The following is a 24,237-nucleotide window of genomic DNA, read 5'->3' on the forward strand; positions in this document are numbered from 1 at the left end:
AGCACCATTCAGCTTTTTAAGTAGGTCCTGGGGATCAAACTGACGTCCTCTTGTTCACCCAGCAAGCAGTTCATCAACTGAACCATCCCATTCACCATCTTCGCTTCTACAGGCAACTTCTCCACCAAATCTAGACAAGGATTCTAAGGCAATCCTATAAGACACACAAGGCTTTTACTACTGAAACTGTAACTGTCTCCTTAAATCCAAAACAAAACTAGCATTCGGTCAGTGGTTAATCACGCCTTTGATGTGTATCTGTTTTTAGTAGAAGGTTCCTGTTCCTTATTCTGGTTTTCAGTTCAATAGTTAGTTAAATCTATGACACTCCCTAGGAGACTAGCACCTTAAGAAATAACTTCATAATGAAATTATTCAATCTAAAGGAAATTTGTTGAAACTTATCTCCTTTCTCCACTTGAACTTGGCAAGAGATAACTGTGGTTTTCAAAGACTCATGTCTAAAGATGAGGGTTTTTGTATATAACCTTGAGCCACTATGGCAGACATAGCTTCCTCTATGGTAGTGGTTCTCAACCTTCCTAATGCCTTGACCATTTAAGACAGTTCTTCAGGTTGTGGTCACCTCCACCCATAAAATTATTTTCACTTTTCCTTTTTAATTGTAATTTTCTTCTGTTATGAATCATAATGTAAATACCCGTGTTTTCTGAGGTCTTAACACAGGCAAGTGGAGCATTTGACCCGCCAGACTTGCAGGTTGAGAACCACCGCTCTAGCAATTTTACACCATCGCCATTCTGCAGCAATGGTGCAACAAGGAGGGCAGGACCTGGTACTCCCCACACATACCCCAAGTACCCAAGAGAAACACTATAAAATTCCGCAGCTCCCAGTGAGATTCAAGGTTCGAAGGGCTGAAAAGGTCCTCAGCAGACTCTCAAATTCTGAATACTTAAATCCCTTCTCGTTTCTATAGAAGTTGTTCTTTTCCAAGTACTGGTCTGTATAGTGCTGAGAGAATGCAAAGCTCTCATGTTCAGATGTACAGTAAAGTGAGAAGTCTGGGGAACTGTGAGCAGGCTGCCATGCCTTGGCTCACAAGTCTCTTCTCCCTAATAAAACACACCTTCAAGAGCTGTCAATATTCGTATAGGTAGAATATAAAGCAAATCCATGAAATTTTGACTCAGATAAACATGTAGGCAACCTCAACAAAAGCAGTTCTGAACCTGTACAACCAAACCCCATCACAAACGCTCCTAATACCCTAGAAAACACCTCTCTCCTATGATACATAGCACTGCATGCGCAGCACATGATTGATGACCATATCACCGCATATAACCACAAAGCCTCAACTGGTAACACCCACTGAAACAATGCTTATTCAGACCACGCAAGGAGAAGAGAATCGCAAGGTAATTTCTAATACCAAGAATCTCTATCCATATATAACAGCACCAACTGAAGCAGATCTCCCGAATTAACTTTCCAAAATGATTACGGGGAACTGTGAAACATCACAGTTTATACACGACAAGAAACATTTGGCTGCAAATGGATTTATAATTTTGCTAATTAAAAATTATCCCATTTTCACTTTGGATCCATCACTGAACAGAAACAGGAATAACCTTGCCATGCCAGAAACACAAGCAAATGATTAAAGTTCTACTAAAAAAGAAAAAAAAATGTTTAAAAGTTGGGAAAACATTTCATTAGGCTACAAATCAAAACCCGTCTGTCCTTGACATCTCTTTAATGTCTTCCAGATTCCACATCAACTTTTTTAATCACTCACTGAATCACTCAGAAATTAAAATATGTTAAAATACTATCCATCTTGGACCTCTGAAACAGTCCTTTGATATAATAGAACCTTCAGGCCCCTATATGAGCAATAGTCGCATACTACCCTGATTCTGATTTATGGATTCTATATATTTCACAATGAGAAAAATAATATTCCCAGAATCATGCCTTCATCAGTAAATCTGCTACATGTGAAGAATATAAATAAATACTAAAAGGGGCCACCATGAACTCTCTCCTGTTAAGTGTGCCAAGTAGACATGGATATAGCTTGGATTAAAAATAAAAATCATTTTCAAGCTTCCAAGGTGTTAGCAACAAAATATGCTTTTCAAAGGAGAGAAAGGATGTGAGTGGCAAGAAGGGTGACTGATGAACAAGTAGTTCTCTGCAAAGCTAATGAAGGCAATGTTTACAGCACACTCTTATTTATTTACACTTCCCTTCCTCGAGCCCTCCATGCGCCATGGGCGTCAGTGTTCAGAAATGGCACTGAAAAGCCCAGAACCTTCCAACTGCAAGTTACAGTAGTCACTGTGTCAGTGGAAACAATGAGTCACAGGCGTTCAACCTGGGATGAGCTGTGACAGCACCTCACATGTGTCACTGGGGTGTCATGTGACATGGCTGTTGCCATGGTGAGGCTCCATGTTCAGGAAATGTGTTAAGTATCATAGAAGGCACCCAGCCATCCCTCAAGATACTGTACATGCCTGAGAATGTGCTCTGAGATCTTCCTACTGCCACTATCGCTGTGACTGGCTTCCTCTCTGGGATGCGTGCTGGATGCAGGAGGAAGGCAAGTCACGGGGAAGAAGCTGGAAGAAAATGAAGCAACCATTCCTGGTGTCAGGGGGAGGAGGCTGGGGTTGACAGAAGCTTCAAAACAATAGCTTCGAACAGTTTCAAAGAATAAAAATCAACTGTGCCCAACAGGAGGTTATTTTGTATTACGAGTATAATTTTCAGGCATTAAAACAAAGGGAAAAGCAAAATATTTCACCAATGGCATCATTTTTTTAGGCTGAATGAAGAAATTATACAATTTAAGTATATATGATAAAGTTCTTGAATCACGAAGGAAGGAAGGAAGGAAGGAAGGAAGGAAGGAAGGAAGGAAGGAAGGAAGGAAGGAAGGAAAATCAAACTCTCCAGTTGAGCTTGTCTAAGCCAAGTCTCCAACTCAGCCCAGGCGGCATCGCTTTTGACATGTTGGAACAAGGAGCAAATACTCACAGACTTCCTGTCATGGTGATGAAGGAACTGAATGGGAAGCCAGGCCGGGACACTGACTGGTACTCACTCAACCTTTTCCTTAGGGGCCAGATCCATGGTTCTCGCTAAGACTGCCTCACAGGTGCCTGTCTTCAAACAAAGACAAGCCTATTCCAGCAAAGGGAATTTACGGCTTTCTAGCAGCAGACTCTCTGGATGCCAGCTTCCCAGATTTGAAATTTAGGAAGTGGGTTAAGGATAGTCAAAACACTTCACTTCCAAATGCAGAAGATGGTTTTGCCAGAAAAAGGCACCTTTAAGTGAATTACAGATCAATAATGACACGCACACACAAATCTGCTGGTGCCCTGAGAGGCAACCGAGATCGCCATGGGGCACAAAAACCTACACAGGACAGAAACAGCAGGCAAAGTATGGTCAGCCTGCAGAAGATCCGAGAAGGACCTTACAATGCTAACCGGTTATCATTTACAGGAGATAGCATCTGTAGGAATGCAACCCAATGAATTAGTAGGAGGCTTACTGGTGGCAGAGTGGAACCTTGCTTTTAAAAGAACTTCCTAGCTCTAAGGCTCAGACAAAGATGTACATCTATTAGCCATCTCCAAGATTCAAGGGCTGGAGTGCTGGCTCAGCAGTTAAGAATTCTCACCACTCTTCCTAAGTACTGGTCCAGTTCCCAGCACCCGTGTTGGATGGCCTGCAACCACCCATAACTCAAGAGCTAGGGGATTTAATTTCTTTCTGGCCTCCATGGTCAAAAGCACATGTGCGCAAGCACGCAGTCACACACACACACACACACACACACACACATGCACACGCACCCCAAATAATGAAGTCTTTAAAAAAGAAAATTCAAGTACACCATACCTACAGTTATTCAAATACACTGAGGTCCACACAAGATTGAAGCATAAAATTCACACCGGGTAGAGAGAAGCTATGAGATTCATCCTCACACTGAATGTAGAAATTACAAGGGTCTTGGAATGTGCTATGAATGCTGTGACAATCACCTGATGTAGACAGAGGCAGGCAGACCAGCAGGCAGACACAGACACATACTCTCACATTCTCTACACCCTAGAGGGGAGAATAAAATAGTCTACCATAGTGACTACAAAGCACTTTTTAAAATTTTAGGTCAAGCTGCCAAGTTTTAGGGCCCGTCCTGAGCTGCTTGCTATTTACTGAGAATACAGTCTCTGCCGACTCTGTGTTTTCTGTACATTCGCACTTGTAATTCCACAATCACCTAAAACTTCTCTTTTAAAAGTAAGTTGAAGTACAGAGAGATGTGACTTACCAAAGGTGATAGGACTCAAAGACAAGCTTTCAGATTAACAACCTGCGTCAGCAACCACCGCACTTGGCTATTTCCTATTAAAGGTTCCACATCTTGGCCCTAGATCCTGGCATGCATTTGTGTTTAACAAAGAGAAGGTAAGTAATCTGAAGGGCTGTCAGCACAGGACTACCTTTGAGGGTTCTCTCTCCCACTCCCTAACCTTTTTCATTACAATGAAGGCCTGTGTGGAAACCCAGCGTTGGTCTCGGAGAGGCTCATCTTGTCTCGGGATGTTTGCTCTCCGACTGCATTAACAATGCGCTGGTTTACAAATCCGGGATGGCTGACAGTCAGAAACTTTCCCTTGCACATCCAATCCAGTTTTACCCTGACACAGATGAGGAACAGTCTTCTCAACTACTCTCTGATTTTCTCCATTTCTCTTTCTCTGTTAGGCTTCCATCGCCCCTTATGAATGGGATGTCTGGAGAACTGTGCCACACACAGTTGTCCTTGAACGTTTCCTCTCACTCATAGCTCTACCCTTGGAACTGACGTTGAAAAAATGTCTACAAACTTCTTCCCCATTCCAATCCCCCCTACCTGGACTTGCCACCAGTTTAGAGGAAACGCTGAGATACCCAGCAAAGAACTAGGGAGAACTCTGATTTGAGGCAACCTCCAACCATGCTTGGTTGGTATTCATGGTTAAGACGTTAGATGTGTAACTCCAGGGCCTTACAATGCTAGACAAATCCTACCACCGAGATACAGCCTCTACCCAAGCCAACATCTACCCAGAATTCCAGTCTCTTCTGATCATTCTTATACTATATAAATTTTTTTCACCTGATATGGAGCTACTCTCCTTGGAACTACTTTACTCAGAATATATTCTTAAGCTTTAATTATATATGCATTTATTGACTTGTGTGTGTATTTGTTTGTGTGTGTATGTGTGTGATGTGCACTACATATGTGTATAAACCTGCAGAGACTAGAAGAGGAACTGGAGTCACAGGTGGTTGTAAGTCACAAGTGAATGTTAGGAACCAAACCTAGGTCTTTTGCAAGATTAATAAGTTCTCTAAACCATTGAACCACCTCTCTAGCTCCCTGAAAATATATGTGAATGGTCATTTAAAAGAAAATTTCCTATTTATAATCACTAGAACAATTCTTCTGCAGTCAAGAACCTACCACTTGAACAATAATTCTGTTTTCTTAAAACCTCTAAAACTTTTATTAAACATTGCATTTAAGCAATATTATCTGAGAAACAAGATGATATGCTAATTCTATTTTTGCCACAGATTTAATATACACTGAATGTATTAAAATAATATGTAAGTCTCTCTTTTTTAAAACTTTCATTTGCATCTACTAGGAAACGTAAACTTTCCTGGTGTGGTAGGCAATGGCTTCTAGCACGTTCTGGCTGTGGAGGAAATAGAGACAGAACACATGATGGGTTTTCAATGTCCTGCTCCTTCCATGGCTTCTCTTTCACTGGGGTTATCCATTCCCAGCCTTGCTTCTACCTTAAAAAGGAGGAGAGGCTCATAAAATGTCATTCTAAATTAATCAATACCAATACAGGACAGCTTACCTCAAAATGAAAAATATTTGCAATATGTTTCTCCCATGGAAAACCCATGCAAAACTGCTAATATGGTGCCATGCACGGGAGAGGTAGAGAAAAGCAGCCCCTTGCTGCTCCCTGGTTGGCCAGTCTAGCCTACTTAGCTGATCTGGGTCAATGAAAGACCCTGTCCTGTAGGAGGTAGATGGCATACCTGAGGATGCCACCTAGGGTGGTCTTCTGTGTTCCACTGGTGTACATACATGCACAGGTGCACATGCAAACACAGAACACATTTTAAAAAGGGGGTTGGAAAGTTGCCTCCGTAGGTAACGATGCTTGTCCCCAAGCCTACCAATCTGAGTTCAATCCTGAGGAGCCCTGTGGTAAGAGAGAAATGACTCCTGCCAGCTGACCTTAGTTAGACCTTCATCTGCATCCACCCTACACACATAACACCTAGCGTGTGTGCACGCGCGCGCGCGCGCGCACACACACACACACACACACACACGTATACACAGTAATTTTATCGGTACAAATAACAGAATCTTATGATTCCTGGGTACTCTCTGACCTCTTGGCCTAGGTCTTGGCAAAAGCCATACCCCAGGCCAAATCCAACTTGCTACCAATGAGCTACATGCAGCTTTATTCTGAAATAGATGAGGACAAAACGAAAACAGTATTACTCCTTTATGACATGGGGAAAAGGCCTGACATTCATATTCCCATGTCTATAAATAAGTCTGACTTTGGAACTCAGCCACGCCCGCTCATTTGCATATGGCCCTTGCTGCACTGCTCCATGGTGCCAGAGGGGAACAGCTGTAATCGCCCAGGCAGCCCATAAACTTAAATCAATCATTCTTTTGTTGTTTCTAGAAAAGGACTGCTCTTCTCTAATAGAGAAGCCAGAGTTGCCTTCATCCACATAACACATCTGATTCTCATTCACAGTGCCAAAGTCAGAGGACATCCTTGGGTCCTCTGCACCATCCTGTCTGAGACAGGGTCTCTTAACTGTTTGCTGCCCTGTACCACAGACTACAGGCTGTTTGCTTCTGGATTCTCTTGTCTCAGCCTCCCATCTTCCCACAGAAGTGCAGGGATTACAAACATGCACTGATGTGTCTGACTTTCACCTGGCGTCTGGGGGTCCGAATTCAGATCATCAATCAGGTTTTCGCAGCAAGCACCTCACCCACTGAGCAGGCTCACGGTGGTGCCCACACACCAGTGCCACTCTGAGCTACCCACGCTCACTTTCCACCAGCCTGAGCACTGGCCTTCTCACTTTCTCATGCAATTCGGTAGACTATTTATTAACCAGCCTACAAATAAGCTAGCCTGACACCTTTTTAAAGCAGCAACATTATTAATTAAAAAGCTGCCGACACCCATGCACAATAACTTCCTTATATCTTAATATGCATATCCATAGACTGATTATAACAGCGTCGAGAGATTGACAGGGAATGACTGAGAGTAATGGCCCAGAGGAGACACCGCATTGATCAGTAAATAATACACGTTTCTTCAAACTGTCTACCTGCATATTTACACATGTCAACTCACACGGGCTTTTATGACAGAATGCTTTTTTCAAAGATCTATGTAAAAATTCTAATACCAATTCAAAAAAAATATTTTTTTAGATCATAAAAAAAGCACCTTCTGAGGCTACAGAAGGTAGGAATTTTATCCATCAAATAGTGCAACCTGGAGCTTTGACCCTTCCACCTGCAATGATCCTGATGGTTAAAAGAAAATCTGCAAATGTTTCATGGGCTCAAATATAGTTACAAGAAACATATTCCTGGTCATAAGGTAATTAACTCTGCTACAGGCTTTTCACAACCTTGCCCCCATTTCCCATATGAACAAACTGAGACTTTAGAAAGATCAGTGAGTCAGCCAGGTTTCCACTGTTAGGGAGATCTGAAGCTGCCCAGCCTGGTTCAGTGATCACGTTCCCTTGAGAGAACCTGTGGACCTGACAATATAATTGAACACTGTTCCTGGGCAGTTCTCATGCCAAAAGCGTTGAAAGGTGTGGCCCCCAAGTACTTGGAGGGCATGACCTTTGGACTGAAGCTCCTGCACCGTGCTCCCTGACAGAACCGTTCTCTCTGCTGAAGAGAAATTGCAGTTACCTTACCAAGTCTACAAGAGGGAACCCCCACACCACCCAGTAGGCCTGAACTCTCCTCAGAGCCTCCACAAACCTGCTGTCTTATCAATACCTATCTATAACTGTCCTGATAAATAACTTACCTTCCTTTCCCCCCCACCTCCTTAAAACCCTAAGTTGAGGCCTTACAGAGTGAGAGAGGAGAAACAGAGTCCAAGCTTAGGCTTCCTTCAGCTACTATGAAACGATTCAGGGGACTATTAGAGGAAGATCTCTACCACAAGTATTATAACCCTTGGCCTGTCACAATTACCCCAGTATGTCAACTCCTGCTATTGGGCAGGTTAGACACAGAATGTTCAGGAACCAGGTAAACCACTGTATCTGCATTGTTTAGAAAATTAACTCAAGGTACGCTGCCCCTCAGTTTCCCATCTTCTCTGAGTAGGTGCAGAGAAACCATGAGTGGCATGTCACTCATGGTTATATAACCTAGTCTGCAACTTTCAGAAATATATGGAGAAAGAGAAAAGTTCCCTTATTAATACCCAAGCGCACCTGACATTAAAAATAGTATGAAATCCCACACATTCCTGGAACGAGTCTCGGCGGCCTATGCTGCAGTTATCCAAAGAGTTGAAGTCACTGTGGCCTGTGGACATGGGAATGTCACACACAGCGCTCAGACTTCCTACCACCACAAGGGTTTCACACCTGTTCTCTCTGGGGCTGGGCTAATATTCCTGTTATGTTTACGTTCCTGAGGGCCAGACACTCAGGCATTGCTGCTCCAGGGGCTGCCAACAGACAGAAAGGCATTCCACACTGAGCCCATGGCCAGAATCTTGGCTAGAAAATGAGAAATGCAGGGGGCAGGGGGGGAATTTGGAAGAAACTGTTCTCCTTTCTACTGTGGGCTTCATGTGCAGAGCAAGCTTCAGTTTCAAAATGCACTGCATCCCATGTCATTGTGTGTGCTATGGGTACCAGTGCACGTGTGCGCGCACACACACACACAAACACACGCACACGCACGCACACACACACACACACACACACACACGAAGGTATGTGAAGGCTAAAGGAGGATATTTAGCAGTTCCTGCCTCCGTCCCCTAAGACAGGGTCACTGAACCTGAAGTGAGGATGACAATGAACAAGCCCCAATAATCCTAGACTTCATGGTGCTGCGGCTGAGGGGAAGCACACAGTCACACTCAGCTTTGCAGGTGGCGCTGGGAACTTGGAACTCAGTCCTCACACCTGAACGGCATGTGCTCTAACCCACTGAGCTACCTATCTAGCTCCACAGTCCATTTTTTTCTCCTCAAAGATTAATACAAACTACACAACCTTCCTTCATTGTGGAGTAGCATAAACAAACCCTGGATGGCCATGAAACACACTAGACCAGGAACATAGAGGGTGCCCAATAGTCAGGTCAATGTGGACCCTGGCCCAAGCCTCCGTAGAACCCTTCTGATGCTCTGCAATTCTATGCATGGGACCTGAGTACTTCGCTTCTGCCTCGACAATAAATCCAGAATGATAATATGCACCACACAGAGGTGCTGTTAGGAGTAAATGAGATAACCAATGTGGTACTTAAGCTAGTGCAGGGGAAAAATAAGTGTCTAATGGATGTCTGCTATGATTACTTCTTACAAACATTACTAAACTCACAGAACGCAGGAGGGATACAAAGATTCCATCTCATGAGCCTATTCCAATCAATCAGACAGAACTGCATAGCCTACTGTGCAGAGAGAAATCTAAGAGCCACCGTCAGAGCAGAACATGGCCAGAGGTCTAGATGTTTGGTCATCCTTGACCAAGGTCAAGCCCTCTGAAGAAAGGCTGATAGGTGACCAGCCCGCATCTTCACCTACAATTGCTTTCCAGGACTCTGGTGACATAATCAACACAAATAATAATACATAGCACACTGAAATGAAATTAAAATGTACATTAACTAAATGATAGCTTAAATGTGCTAATTGCTCATTTTTCTTTAAGAAGGAATTAAAATGATGGCAATTCTCAACAGGCAGCTCAGCAGCCTGCATATAAAACGAGATGGAAATTTCCTTCTCGTGGCCTCTGCACAGAACTCCAACCAAGTTCACAGAAAACACAGTGGTTTTCTAACAATGTGTGATAGAGTCTAAGTTCCTAGAATCTTACACCATGAAAGGCATCGAGTATATATGTATATAAAGGCTGAATTCCTTCCTCCTAGGTGTCACAGCTTACTGGGAAGCACACTCTGCTTGGGAAAGGAGAACGGAAGAGTTACCCCTCAGGGTCAGCACCTGGCATCCACGGGTGCCCGCCCTTCAGGAAAGACACTGTGTTGGCAGAATGACAGTCACCCACCAGTTCTCACAGCTCCACTTCCTCACCAAGTCAGAGTCAGGCTTGACACATAGGGGAAAGGGAGGTGAAAACAGCCTCCCCCTCCCCCCACCATCTTCTCCAAACATCACAGAAATTAAAAACAAATGAACCCCACAACCTCACAATGGGTCTCACCTAAAACACCCAAACCAGAAGAGAAGAAACCAAGGAGAAAAGAAATTACCCAGCAGACTCGGGGGACAAGGTGCAGGCATGTTTGTCAAAGAATCCTCTGGGCATGAGGGTGTGGTCCCAGCCCTCAGGAGTTAGAAGTGAGGGGACAACACAGTGCAACACTGTCTGGGAAAAACAACAGGTTGAGGATGTAGCTTACTTAGCACAGTTTAATCCCCAGCACCCAAAATATATATGTATGAATTTATGCATATAGATGTATACTTACGCATTCATATATTAACTGCTCAATATCAACACTGCCAACATTTAAGCATGCCAGGGCACACTTGTAGAGGTCAGGGTGCAACCTGGGGAGTTGGTGCTCATGAGAGAGGATCTCTCTAGCCGCTTCTGATCTGCACTTCATACACCAGGGCAACTTGCCTGCTAGATTTCAAGCAATCCTACTTCAGCCTCCCCCTACATTGTGAGAATGCAAGGACTGCAGGGTACAATGTACGGTGTTTACGGTGGGTTCCAGGGACTGAACTCAAAATCCTCAGGCTTGCATGTTTTGGCATCCCCACCTAACGCTCTGCCACCTCCCTGACCCTCACTGACACAGGAAGCACAGGAACATGACATAGGAAGACTTTCAGTGACTGTGTGCCAGTAAGGGTGAGCTGGGCAAACAAAGGCCAACTCGAAAGATTCCTCCTAAGCTACTGGCTTTACACATGGCGACATCTCTAATTTCCCAAATGGTGAGCTGACAGACTAACACCTGATCCCAGTGTGGACCACGAGCACACTGACCTCCTGACGGAGAGGGAGACGATAAAATCCTGGATTTAGCCAAGAGATGTATGTAGGTGTCAAATGAACAAAAGCTACCCAATAGATTAAAAGTTTATTCTAAAGCAAATTAGTATGTCCAGAAAAATGCTTATATAATCCCACAAGGAGCTTCCAGAGGAATGGGGAATACCTGTAATAGAAACACAGATTTCCTTTATTACAAAGTTGGGTCATATTCTCATTCCTAGCCTAATTTCCTATATCATAAAAACCTATATTCAATTTTATAAATAGCATACAGCAAGAATCATAAATTTAGTTAATGCAGAGATTTAACAGATTTTTTTTTTAAAATGAGTGAGAAACGACTGTTTCAGAGCAAGTATCAGAAAGGGTTCTTTCTTTGAAGCTATGTTTTTCCCTCTGACGCCACCTCCTTGGGGACATAACTAGAGAGAAATAAATTTCACAGCTAATATATATGAAGTAACATGTTTAACATTATCCTATGAATTTATATCTACCTACACCCATATAAATTTATTCCACATAAACCGTCGCCTCCAACAGAATTCATTAAAATAACGTTAGAGCTTCTGAATTAAACGCAATCTTCTAATTGGAATTTAATCTTACAATAGTAGTCGGTAGGTTTTCTTTTTTAATTGACAAATGGAATAATTCATTTATGAGCTTCATGGTTCCTTCTGAAGGACATAACGGCACATTTGACACGGGTTGGCTGGCCACTGCTGAGAGACGAAAGGATCCTTCACGGCTGTCCTGCTTCTGCAAGTGAGCGAGCGGGACGGGATGGACACAGTCCACGCTGAATGAACGCGTTACTAATATATTCCATTATTTCCATGAAAATGTCATGTTAATTTCTGATCTTCATCAAGCCAGACAATGGCTTCTATCATTGGCCATTAGCCAATTAGCTATGTGGAAAATATTCCACCAATTACATTACTTGTATTACGTTAGGGACTGGAGAGAGAGGCAAAATAAACGTGTTGAAAATACTGGGGAGATAAAATTTAAGTTGACACTGTCTCCGCATGCTGGAGCCCAAGTTATACAATCTGATAGGCAGCTGCCAGTGCTTATAAATGCTTATTAAATCTCGCTTCTCTTTATGGCATGAGCGAAGATCTGTATTTTTACCAATATTAGCTTCATTGTGTTATGAAAGAGACCAAAATACTTAAGATCATTCTCTCCAGCTTATAAGACATATTATATAGTTTATTAAATTGTTAAAATTACTTTTCAAAGTCAAAATTTCACAAACTGGAAGTTTAAGCACAACCAAGTAGCTTGGTCGAAGTTGACATGCTGCAACCCAAGGTGGCCCAAAGAGGGATGTGTTGGCCTGCATTCCTTTCTCAGACCTCTGGCAAGCTGCATGCATCTTCTCCTGGAATGTGAATGGCTGTGACCCCCTCCCAAAATAATTTGTGAAAGAAACAAATTAAGAAAAGGAGGGAAGGAGGGAGGGAGGGAGGGAGGGAGGGAGGAAGGGAGGGACAGAATGGGGGAGGATGTGCCTGTTCTTAAGTTTTACTTAAAAAGCAAAGGATACCCAGATTCACAAAGTGCAAAGCCTCTCGCCTGATTTGAAGTGAGATGGGTTTGTATTTTGCAAGTTTCTACTTCTTTGCAAGTCCAAAGTTAAAAATGTAATGAGAAAGATCAAAGAGAAACTGAAACTGGGAAGATGGCAAAGTCGGTAAGGCATGTGCCATGCAAGCGTAAGGGCCTGTGTTGGGGTCCCCAGCCACCACGTATAAAAGCTGTACTTGTAATCTTAGCTCTAGGAAGGCTGAGACAGACTCAACAACACCAGCCCCTTAGTTCCAGGCAAGGAAGAGACCCAGTCTCATAAAACAGTGGATGCTGTGTGAGGCTGACCCACGAGGTTGTCATCTGGCCTCAAAGAATCAGAGACAGACAGACACACACACACACACCCGCGCGCGCGTGCACACGCACAAAGACAAACCGAACAAAAACAAGTTGAAACCTCATGAGCAATGTGAACAAACCCCATACATCATGTGATGCTTACGGTCTCGCCAGACGTGTAGAGTTTAGTGGTAGGGACAGGACAAGGCCAGAGCACAGCCTGACAAACAAGCCAGAACCTCTACCATCCCTCGTCAGTCTTCTCAGGAACACTATGCAAATCCAGACTGTTATTATCACATTTATTAATAACCATGGCTAGCTGCCTATTAAATATGCAACAGACTTAGCCGCTCTTCACTCCCTGCCTCAGACAGGGAACGACATTAACTAATGTTTCACGATCACACCAGGCAAACAGGAACCAACTCAGAGGTCTGCCAGGTGACTGGGGGCCTTAAAGAGCCACAGCCCACAGACAGACAGCCTCACTTTGTGTCACAGGCACTGTTGAATGACAACACAGATTCAGGACATTACCTATCTTCTGACCCTAACAATTCTGCTATGATGATCTATGTGCAAACCTTTTATCTCAGTTTCATTCCCTGCACTTTGATGTGCCATTTTAACCTCCCACCCCCTTTGGCTCTGACCTGCTTCACCATAAGGACACATTCCAGGAAATGCTTCACTCAGAACGAGAGTTGATGATGAGACTAAAGACTCCAAATGATCAACTATCTTTTGGTTACTCAGTAGACTGTGAGAGGCACAAGACTATGAATGAGGTGACTCTGAAAGGGCTTAACCGGCCCTCAGGTATGCAGCACCTGGGCAGGACAAGTCACCGAACCACAGAGAATTCATCCTCTGCTGGGTCTCAAAGCACACTCAGGGAACAGCAGATGTAGCAGAACAAATGTTCCAGCTCACAGGGCCTCTACTTCTTACTAAAAACACAGCCACGGGACGTTCATTGCAGTCTGAGAAACACAAACTAACACTGCTATTCAATATGGCCTCATGGTAGTTTTTGGTTGGGTTTTTTTTTTTTTTTTTTTTTTTTCCTTTTTCCTCAAAGAAGCATTTTCCATCACAGCCCTTCTGACTGATTTTTCCGACAGTCTTAACAACTGAAATCGACGAGCAAAAATAAGCCGAGTATTCAGTAAACCAATTCATGTGGTTTTGTTCAATTTCATATAACAATTTCATGACAGCGAGACTGAGTCAGACTCTCAGTACTGAAGTCAGGGGTGACAAGTAAGAGGCTGGGCTCCGTGACATTTCAAGAACTTCAGAATTCCAGCCATTTCTATGAACTCTCCAGACGGGTTCAAGCTTTATTCTCAACTCCACCTGTGCGTGTGCCTAACATGTGCCATCTGCTCCCCATCTACAGGCCATGCACCAAAGCCTGGCAAAGGGCTCTTGCTCTGGACACCCTGTATAAGTGAGGGAACCCCAGACCTGGCTAGGGACCCCCCACAATCATCTCACTGAGCTCTAACACCCCATGACTCCACTGGGCATTTTTTAATTGTAGCGTGAACATCGTCATCTTTTGTTTAGCGTTGATTATTTGCCTACTTCTTGACAATGAAAGAAAACTACTGTGCAGACGGTAACAGGATGATATTTTCTCCCAGAAAAGTATGGCCAGTCTGATAAGAAACAGGAAAGCCAGCAGGCTGCTGTAGGACAGGACAGTTTAAGCAGTGGGTCTCGTCTAATGTAGGAAACCAGAGGTTTGTCAACATGCTACCCAGCTATAAAATCTTCAACCATCTGCCCCCAACACCTGGGTGCCTAACAGTGTTTTCAAGAGACACTCATCACCAGAAGACATGTCCTGGCAAGAGAAGAAAGTTGAGGAGCAATTCCTATGTCCACTTGTAAAGAAGCCCAGGGACCTCAGCAGCCGGCTCAGACTGAGGGTGCTTGTGGCAGTGCTGTTTGTAAATGAGGAGGGTTTGAGCAGACCTCCAGAACCTGGTTAGTACAGACACCATCCGACCCATTATCATACTCTGTACAGAATACAGGGAATCGGAGACAAGAGATATACACCTGACAGTTAATTATTAGTTAGGGTTGAATATGTGATCTCTCTGCCCTATTATGCTTTTCCCCATTATACGTGTTTTGAAGACAGTTCCATTCATGAGATGAGTTTATGCCAATGGTTCTCAGCACCTCAGTAAATACCAGAAAATAAGTTGCTCCCATAAATTGCCCCATATTCTAGGACAAAATTAGCACAAGATGTCAGACATTCCTCCACAAACTTTTCCCTCAGTAAGTTACTGGGTGTAAGGGCAAGTCGCAAGTCACAATTATTCTTTATTACAGGGGAAGCACTGGCTTCTGAGGAACATGGCAGATCATAGCAAATATGGAAAGTATATATGACAGGAAAACACCATGTTCCTTCCAACGTGACACCAAATGACCTGATGAGGCAGGTGACAGTGGGAAAAGTCCCCAAACATTTTTAAGAAAATCGCCGAGAAATCAAACATTACAACCCCTTGGTTTTCTCAGGAGCCCATTACGTGAGGGCTTTGAGGATTGGGGTGCTCTCCGTGAGGAACCTGGAACTCATGAAGCAACCAGAGCCGTGCTGCAGCATGCCTCGTGTTACTGTTATGACAAGACTCAAAAAGCAAGTGCTCAGACACTGGTGCAGCATTCGTTCCAACATTTCAAGTGCCCACACCTCAGCGACTTATTAGAACCAAAAAGATGAGTGAGAACAGCTCCCCCTAGTCCTTCCTCTGAGTTCACTAAGAATTATCCCAAAGGGTTTAACAAAGAGAACACAATGGTGTGTCCCTGCTCTTACAGCTTGGGAATCTCCCCGCAGTGGGCTGCTGTTTTCACTGGCTTGCCTGCTTGCTTGCTTTTTTTTTTTTTCTTTTCTTTTCTTTTCTTTTCTTTTCTTTTCTTTTCTTTTCTTTTCTTTTCTTTTCTTTTCTTTTCTTTTCTTTTCTTTTTGGCCTGTGACTTTCCAGACAGTAGTCACCAACTTTCACTCACCCTTTAGGCTAGCAGGCATCACACCCATCCGCTCATGGTTGACCGCAAGGCAGAGAAGGGAGCGCAGCCCTCACCATGGCCGAAAGGGTTCCCTCGGAAACCAGGAGAGTCAGCAGAAGCTCCTGGGACGCTGCAACACAAGAATATTTTTTACACATAACTAAGATGTAACTTCTAAAACCACTACTTCCTTAAACTTGCAAACAACAACATAGACCCCACTCTAGAGATGGAGGAAACGCCATTCTGACAGTGTGGCTACAGCAAGCACAAGGTTCACAAGCAGGAGCTGGAAGCTGGCTTTCAAAGCTTCACATAGGCCATTATTATTACTATTATTATTTGTCTTGTTTTTGTTTTTTCCTGAGATAGGGTTTCTCTATGAAACCTTCGCTGTCCTGGAATACACTGTAGACCAGGTTGGCCTCGAACTCAGAGATCTACCTACCTCTGTCCTACACCCCAAATGCTGGGATTAGAGTACCACCCACACACACACACACACACACACACACACACACACACACACACACAGAGCTTTCTATCGTTTTGTTTTGTTTTGTTTTGTTTCGAGACAGGGTTTCTCTGTGTAGCCCTGGCTGTCCTGGAACTCACTCTGTAGACCAGGCTGGCCTAGAACTCAGAAATCCGCCTGCCTCTGCCTCCTGAGTGCTGGAATTAAAGGCATGCGCCACCACTGCCTGGCCATTCTATCATTTTTTAAAAAATAGCTCAGAATCTCAAATGCACTATGTCCTATGAGAAAGGGTCTGGGTAATGTGCAACCATGTTAACTTGAATCATATATACATAAGCACCTTTTCTTGTTAGATACTGCTCTTTGCTAAAGGATGAAAAAAATCATGCAAAAAATGTTAAAATTGATGATTTTAAATCATTTGAAATGATAATAATCATTAAAAAGAAAACTAATGAGAGAAAAAATTATGATCCTTTATGTAAAATAATTCAATTTTCATCTTCAGATGGTCTAGAGTTCTGCAAGGATTACACTCACAGAGGTATTTCCACTGAGAGGGAAGATACACTGTACCGCAGTGAATTGAGGAGCCCCAAGCCTGCCCTCAGAATTTGTCACTGTTGAACTACATGGCCCTAGAGACCCTTTTAACATCTTGAGACTCTAGTCCTGAGCATACCTACCTCCTTCTACTGTTCTTCACCTCTCTATCATAAAGCACGATTATTTTTAAGGAACTTCAACTATTAGCTTCTCCTTTAAACATCATGATTAAGAGGTTTATGACATGAATCACTCTTATGTCCAACTGTCATCAACACCAAAGCTGGGCTGTGGGCAGAGTGTTGCAAGCATTTACAAAGACTTTCACTCTGGTGTGAGGACCTTGTACTGTTAAACTGACACTCAGAAGCAAACTGCATTCCCTGGGTGTCCACAGGCGGCTTCCCTTCCTCCCCAGACCACAGCACCAACTCCAGAGAAACTGGCTCAGGGTATTCCAGATGGAATCTTCTTGACCTATGGAGGCGGTAGCATTGAAAGCTGTTCAAAATGCAGAGAGTGGGCCTTGAGACTGCAGGAGATACAGTAACTACAACAGTAGACCGTACTAAAACCAAATGACAAGTCCTGTATTCCAGTTGGCACAAATATCCTTGAGTGCCTCAAATTATCTCCCAGAGTTAGAGAAGTTCCCAAAACTACAGACTCTACTTCACACAGCAAAAAGTCATATGCTAGGCTGGTCCTTCATTCTCTGAGTAAAATCCAAGCACAGTTTAAAGAGCCCTACATAATGTGCTGTCTCAAATTCCCTGATATGACCCCAAACTACCAATTCAACTCCTCACTGCTATCAAGGCAGAGCTTCCTTCTGCTCAAAATGAGTCACAGGTCTAGTGACCTTATTAGTTCAATCCGCTGAGACCCTATTAGTCTATTCCTTATTGGGGAAGAGGAGTGTCTTTCTCATCTCTGAGTATTATGGGTATAAGGCACGTAAAGAGACTGTCCTGACCACCTCCTTCATATTGTAACCATAATGTTCAATTTGACTCCTCAACTTGCTGGCATTATTTCCAAGCCTTTGCCTCACTTATTCAACCTGTGTTCCTCACTAGACTATCAGCTCCATGAGATAAAGGCTTTGTTCATTCCTTCAAAACTCCCAGAAAAACACTGCCACATAAAAGTTAAGTCAACAAATGACTCAAAATTAAAATTAATAAACAAGCATCTCCTAAAATATCGCTGCCACCAATGGTCAATGAGGTAGAAGACGCCGTCTGAAGGACGTCAGTGATTCTTCCATTTCATAAGCTCTGTGACAGGGCCAGAGAGATGGCTCAGAGGTGAAGAGAACTTGCTATGCTTTCAGAGACACGGCTTGATTCCCAGCACGCACATGGTGGCTCACAATTCTATGTAACCACAGCTCTGGGGACTATGACACCTTCTTCTGACCTGTGTAGGCACCAAACATGCAAGTTATACTAATACACATGCAGGTAAAAACATCCATACACGCAACATAGAATACAGTAAGACTTGTATTATAAAATGTCTAATATAGATACCAAGGCCCAGAGAACCCCAGTGAATGGGCTCTGTAAAGCTTATTTTGAGAAATGTAGACTTTATCAAGCCACTTCACAAATACAGAATCTCCGATCCTGCAGCCTGACACAGTCTTCTGAACTTGAGGCTGGGACACCTCAAGGAAGACACTTCACCTCTCTTCAGGGAAACCTCCCCCCCCCCCAATCACCAGACACAGAGCACACAGCAGGGTTTATGGAGTCCACTGCCACAAACAAAAGCCCTTGTCTCCTCCCAGAAGAATTCCAGAATTGTGGAGGAGGAGGAGGAGGAAGAGGAGGAGGAGGAGGAAAAAGAAAGAGGAAGAGAAACAGCAGCAGCAAAGGAGGGTTAAAGTTACTCTTGTCTTTTTGATGCCCGAACAATTTCAGAAGCCCAGAGGCACACTAGGGCCTGTGAACAGCAGACGGGGAGGGGTTAACCACAGGAAGTTTCTGGTCAGTTGGTTCCTTTCTAAAGGAACATTTTTTCATTGAGTTTTAGAAGGAATTAGAAACTGGGATACAAGTCCATATCCCTACTAGAGGGCCTGGGGCTAGGCAGTAAGGGAAAGCAAATTAAGGCAGCAAAGCAGAGTGCAGACAGGGCCCTAAGTGACTGGGGTAGTTTTCCAGTCAAGTCACCTTGGGTCAAGCCACAGCCTGGGACTCCTCTACTCAGCAACTCTGACCTGCATCACTTAAAATGCAGAAGAATAACTGGGAAGACCCAAAAATAAAGGACCAGGTTCCACTGTGGTTTGTGGGACAATTCTGTTTGGTTTCGGGATGATTTGTTGAGTGTCCGACATAGAAACTCTCCACTTAGCTCTGGAACTAACTAAAACACTTAACTGCTCTGAGCCCCAGAAATGGGGGGGTGCGGGGGGGGGAATACAACCACTGTAGAAAGACAGATATCCAAATAAATTATCCAGAACACTGCCCAGAGGCAAAAGCTGTCTACCTAGAATTGTATACCCAGAAAAACTATCTTTCAAAACAGAAGGTGAAAAGAGAGCCTTTCAGACTAAAAGGGACTTATCACTTCTTTATAAGGACAATCTGAGAGATTAATGGCAAGCTAAAAGAAAATTAGTTCAAAGGTCGGTTCTTTGATTTCAGTATGTAGAGGCATGCTACAATGGCAGAGGGGCTTGAGAGGGGCACGCAAATGCACTCACAGAGCCAAGGGGAGGACTCAAAAAATTAAATATATATGTATATGCATGCACACACGCTCTCTCGAGCTCATGCACAGACACACATTTGCACGAAAGTGCGCGCGCGCGCACACACACACACACACACCCCACAGCCCCAGGCTTCCCACTCGAGCGCATTTCTTCTTCCCTCACACTGTAATATGACAGTCATGGAAGCCAGGGGCAGCCCATTCAGACTGAGGCAGTAGCCTCAGAGGCAGAGCCCCGCACTCTACGCAGACCTTCTCCATCACCCCATTTCTACCAGACCCTCCAGGTAACCGCAGCTCACTGCATTTCTCCCTGAGCCCTCGGCCAAAGCCCTTGCAGCTCAGTCCTGGGCAGTTCTGGCTGTTAGCCCCAGAGGCATTGTTCTCTTCCACTCCCCCAGAGCCCCACAGAGACCCAAGCCCAGGAGGTCAGCTGTAACAGGGCTCCAACCTGCTAATCAAGAGCTGTAATAAATTAAAAGCCCATTAAAATATTTTAGAAAGAGCCTAGAAGTGCTCAAACATTAATTGTGCCATATTCAATCTGTTTTCCTAGAGATTTGAAAAGCCAGATTACCACCCTGGGGGTCATTAGAAAGAATGAAGCTTTCTCCCTTTTCCATTTACATATTTAAAAATGCATGCATCCTGGCAGTGGTCAGCAAGTCCTTTCCAAGGCTTTGCAAGTCCTGTGGCTACTTCTAAACGCCACTGTCTAGCCACGCAGAAGGGAAGGGAGGAAGCCCGTGGGAGCCTGCCTTGTTTTGTTTTGCAGTTTCGTTTGTTTTTTAAAGCAAAAGAGCCAAAGCCCAGGGCCCTTGGTTGCAAAACAGCTCTGGGAAAAACAGGTAGAGGCAGCAACAAAACAACAGGGATGTTTTCTTGTTTTGTTCTCCCTGTTTATTCTCCCCTGAAGCAATCACTGCTTGGTACAAAAGTCTGCGGGGAGCTGGGAAGAGCAGCTGCGGTTCCCTGGAGGCCAGGACCCGGCAATCAAGTTGTTTACCAAACACTGCCAGGCACCGGGAAAACAACAACAGCTCGGGCTGGGTTTGCATCTATTTTTCAAAAACAACCTCCCAAAGCCTGGGTTGCCCGGGAACCGCCCTGTATGACTCTGTCTGAGAGGAGAAGGGGGAAATGAAAGGCCCTGGCTGCACTGACTGCCTGCCCGCCTGCCTGCCTCCCCCAAGGTCTGCATGTAATCAGGATTCCATTTCTACTGAAGACAGTCTATCCGGAAAGGGAGGACTGTGGGCCAGCAGAATTGCAAGCAGTGAATTCATGCATGAGGCATTTCCAAGCTTACATTCCAGTGAGGCTCTGTCCATAAGCCTCCAGGGGTGGTTTTCCATTTTGATCAAGCAAGAGGGTCTACATGGGGCACAGGCCCTAGCTGTTTATTCAGGAGGTTGATCTAACAACATAGGGACTGGGAATGTCTAGAAAGTTCTCAAGTGATGGTGGTATTCCTGAAGAGAGTCTCTTCTGTGAAGCTAGACGCCCCTCAACTTACCCCTGCGGAAGATTAGGAGCCATGTTTGCCATCTGAAACTCTTCTGAGAGGCCCAGCAGGGAGAGCACGGCAGGGTAATATGGAGAGAGGGTTCCCTGAGGAGATGCAGTGGCCATTCTCTATTGGCTTTCCAGGTTGTCTGTCCAACACTTCCCACCCTGGGCTGGGTCCAGAAGGTTCCCTTTCATTTCTAGTTGGGTTTAACCAATGACAGGTGTCATCTCTGTAGTGCAAGAAGTCAGGACATCCATTCCCCTAGCTCTAGCCCCACTGGGCACTCTGGCCCCGCTGGGCGCTCTGGCCCCTCTGGGCACTGCAGGTTGACGAAGCTCTGACTGGGCACAATTCCTGCCTGGTCCTCCATACCAATTACTGCTCCCCTGAACAGGCTGAGACCCACCCTGCCCTTGTCCCTTCTGCTTTACAAGAAATAACAAGCCATCCATTTCCTTCCTTCCAACCCTCGACTCAAAAGTTTCATTCAGTACGCTGCCCATCAAATACAGCCTGGGGTTATGAATGCAAAATCTACAAATCTGTGCACACGCGATAGAAACACACAGGCCAAATGGTTAGCTATAAATCCAACCAGATAGTGAGACAGTGTAATATCAAATTAGTGAGAAGACCTGGAGCCCCTTGACCAAGGACACCTCCTTAGTTTTAGACCGGTTCCTTCTGCCCCCAGGTGCTACAGGAGTGGGCCCATGAGTCTAATCCCTTACACAACCTGAGAAGCAAGTCTGCCAGAGCTGCAAGCCCGCACTAATTTACTAACTTCATTTCCTTTGTTGCAAATGGCACCAAAATAGAAAGGGAACAGAGGTGGGCGGAGCAGGCTCCATCACCACTCCTGTGAATAACTTTCTGACAACAGTGAACCCAGTTCAAAAAGCACCCCGGCTGAAGGGAAAGAAAGAAAGAAAAAAAAACGCCACAAATGGTGTGCTGTCAGCTCATAAATAAAACGCCAATCTGCCTCAACTAAGACTGCTGGGAGAAGAACAAATAACACTGCTCTTTTTAGGGCCTCAATAACTCAGGTGTGCTCTGAACACGCAGTAAGCGAGGTCCCCGAGGTTCTGGTCCCCTAGAGAACACTGTCACCTTACCTACTCAGATGGGCCATGGCACCAATACTTGTGGCAATTAGGTTCCTAAGAACTAATCACTATTCCCGTAAACTCTACGAAGAATTCTCTCAACTCATCAGAGGACCTACTGGTCTGTTTGCTCAAAAACAAGGTTTTAAGTGAGCCCTCTAGATTAATTAGACGGAGGGAAGAATAGGATGTCTCCATAATTACTTTCCTCCATCACCTAGGCTTAACCAGAACTGTTCTGGCTTGTTTATGTCTCTCTTTTACATGCACACCCAAAACAATGCGCAGGATGTTCCCTCTGAAATCCCTACTTGAGCTGAACCCTCCCGGTTCAACCTAGGCCCTCTTCAGAGAGAGAGACAGAGCAGCATCTCGCCCTCCCAGACCCCGCCCTCCCAGACCACTCTGTACCTCTCAACACTCAGACACCCAACCCACCCCAAACCAGGATCCCAGTGGAAGCAGTCTTGGCTTTTTTTCCTCATACATGTTCCTCTTTTTATGAAGCCATGTGCGCCCCATCACACAAATAAAGGAGAGAAAGCCGGAGCCTTTGACGCCTCTACTGAAGGTAATTGAATGCCCCTCCCTTTTCTCGGCCTCCTTGGAGGTGCCACGGGAAGACTATTACTCTTCCACGCAGTGATGTCTGGATCCAACAAATCCCTTGTTCCTGTGACCCCATGCAAGGCCTGCTGCCCCAGCTCAGCTACACAGCATCTACCTTCCAATGGGAAAGGTGCCCGACTAGATAACATCCCGTGGGGATCTTCTCAGAAGGCTGGCAGTGTCTGTCTACTGCTGTCTTTCCGGTGGGCCCCAGAAGATGGTCCTTCTGACATCCAGGTTAAGGCTCAAACAGGTCTGACAGACAGGGAATGAGGCACCAAGACCCGTGTGCTCAGTGACTCTGAACTTACTCATCCTGGAAGCACTGAGGGCATCACATGTGATGCTCATCGGGGGGGCTCCTGCAGAAGCCAGGAAGAACCCCCACGGGTCTGCTTGGCAACCTCACTGATAAAACACAAGGATCTGAGGCTCAATTTCCTAAGTACCCTCCACTCAGCACCACAAAGTTTGAACCCCAACTCCCCTTCCCAAGACAAGCTGAGTTTAGCTAGGCCAGCAGAGCTGCCTAAGGTTTGCAGTCTGCTGGCAGGGAAGGCGGTGTCCCTGTCCCTAAGGCCCAAGGGAGCTTGAAATGACAGGCAAGTGAACACAGTGCTGGCTGCCATCTGGGTCCTTTATAAGGTTTCTGTGGTAAACATATTTGATTGGCCAGGCTTATCATAATAAAGTATTTTGTTTTGTGTTCTGTTCTCTAAACATGTTTATTTAGAGGGAGAGCTTTTTTGATAGCTAGTTTTTCACACTTTAAAATTCAAAACATATTTTCCAGTCTGTGGTAAACAACTCAAGGTGGTAAACAAATTACATTATTTCATCTTCACATGGGGGTGCAAAACCTATATTTTTATTCAAATGCCTGATGGAGTCTGAAGCAAGGCACTCTACTCCAGGAGAACAAGAGCCATACTAATTGTGATGATAAAAAAAAAAAAAAAAAAAAAAAAAAAAAA

The 24,237-nt window shown here is 44.6% G+C and overlaps 1 protein-coding gene across 8 annotated transcripts in view; it reads right to left on the reverse strand.

Annotated features, from left to right (window-relative positions):
• Foxp1 (forkhead box P1) overlaps positions 1-24,237 on the reverse strand; it is a 591,308-nt gene that overhangs the window by 488,337 nt on the left and 78,734 nt on the right. For all 8 annotated transcript variants that reach the window (XM_029535519.1, XM_029535518.1, XM_029535517.1 and 5 more), the window contains one exon: positions 16,282-16,411. The gene's annotated coding sequence lies outside the window, so the exon portion shown is untranslated. The remainder of the gene's footprint in view (positions 1-16,281; positions 16,412-24,237) is intronic.

Source organism: Mus pahari, chromosome 2, assembly GCF_900095145.1.
Source record: "Mus pahari chromosome 2, PAHARI_EIJ_v1.1, whole genome shotgun sequence".
Taxonomy (NCBI): Eukaryota; Metazoa; Chordata; class Mammalia; order Rodentia; family Muridae; genus Mus; species Mus pahari.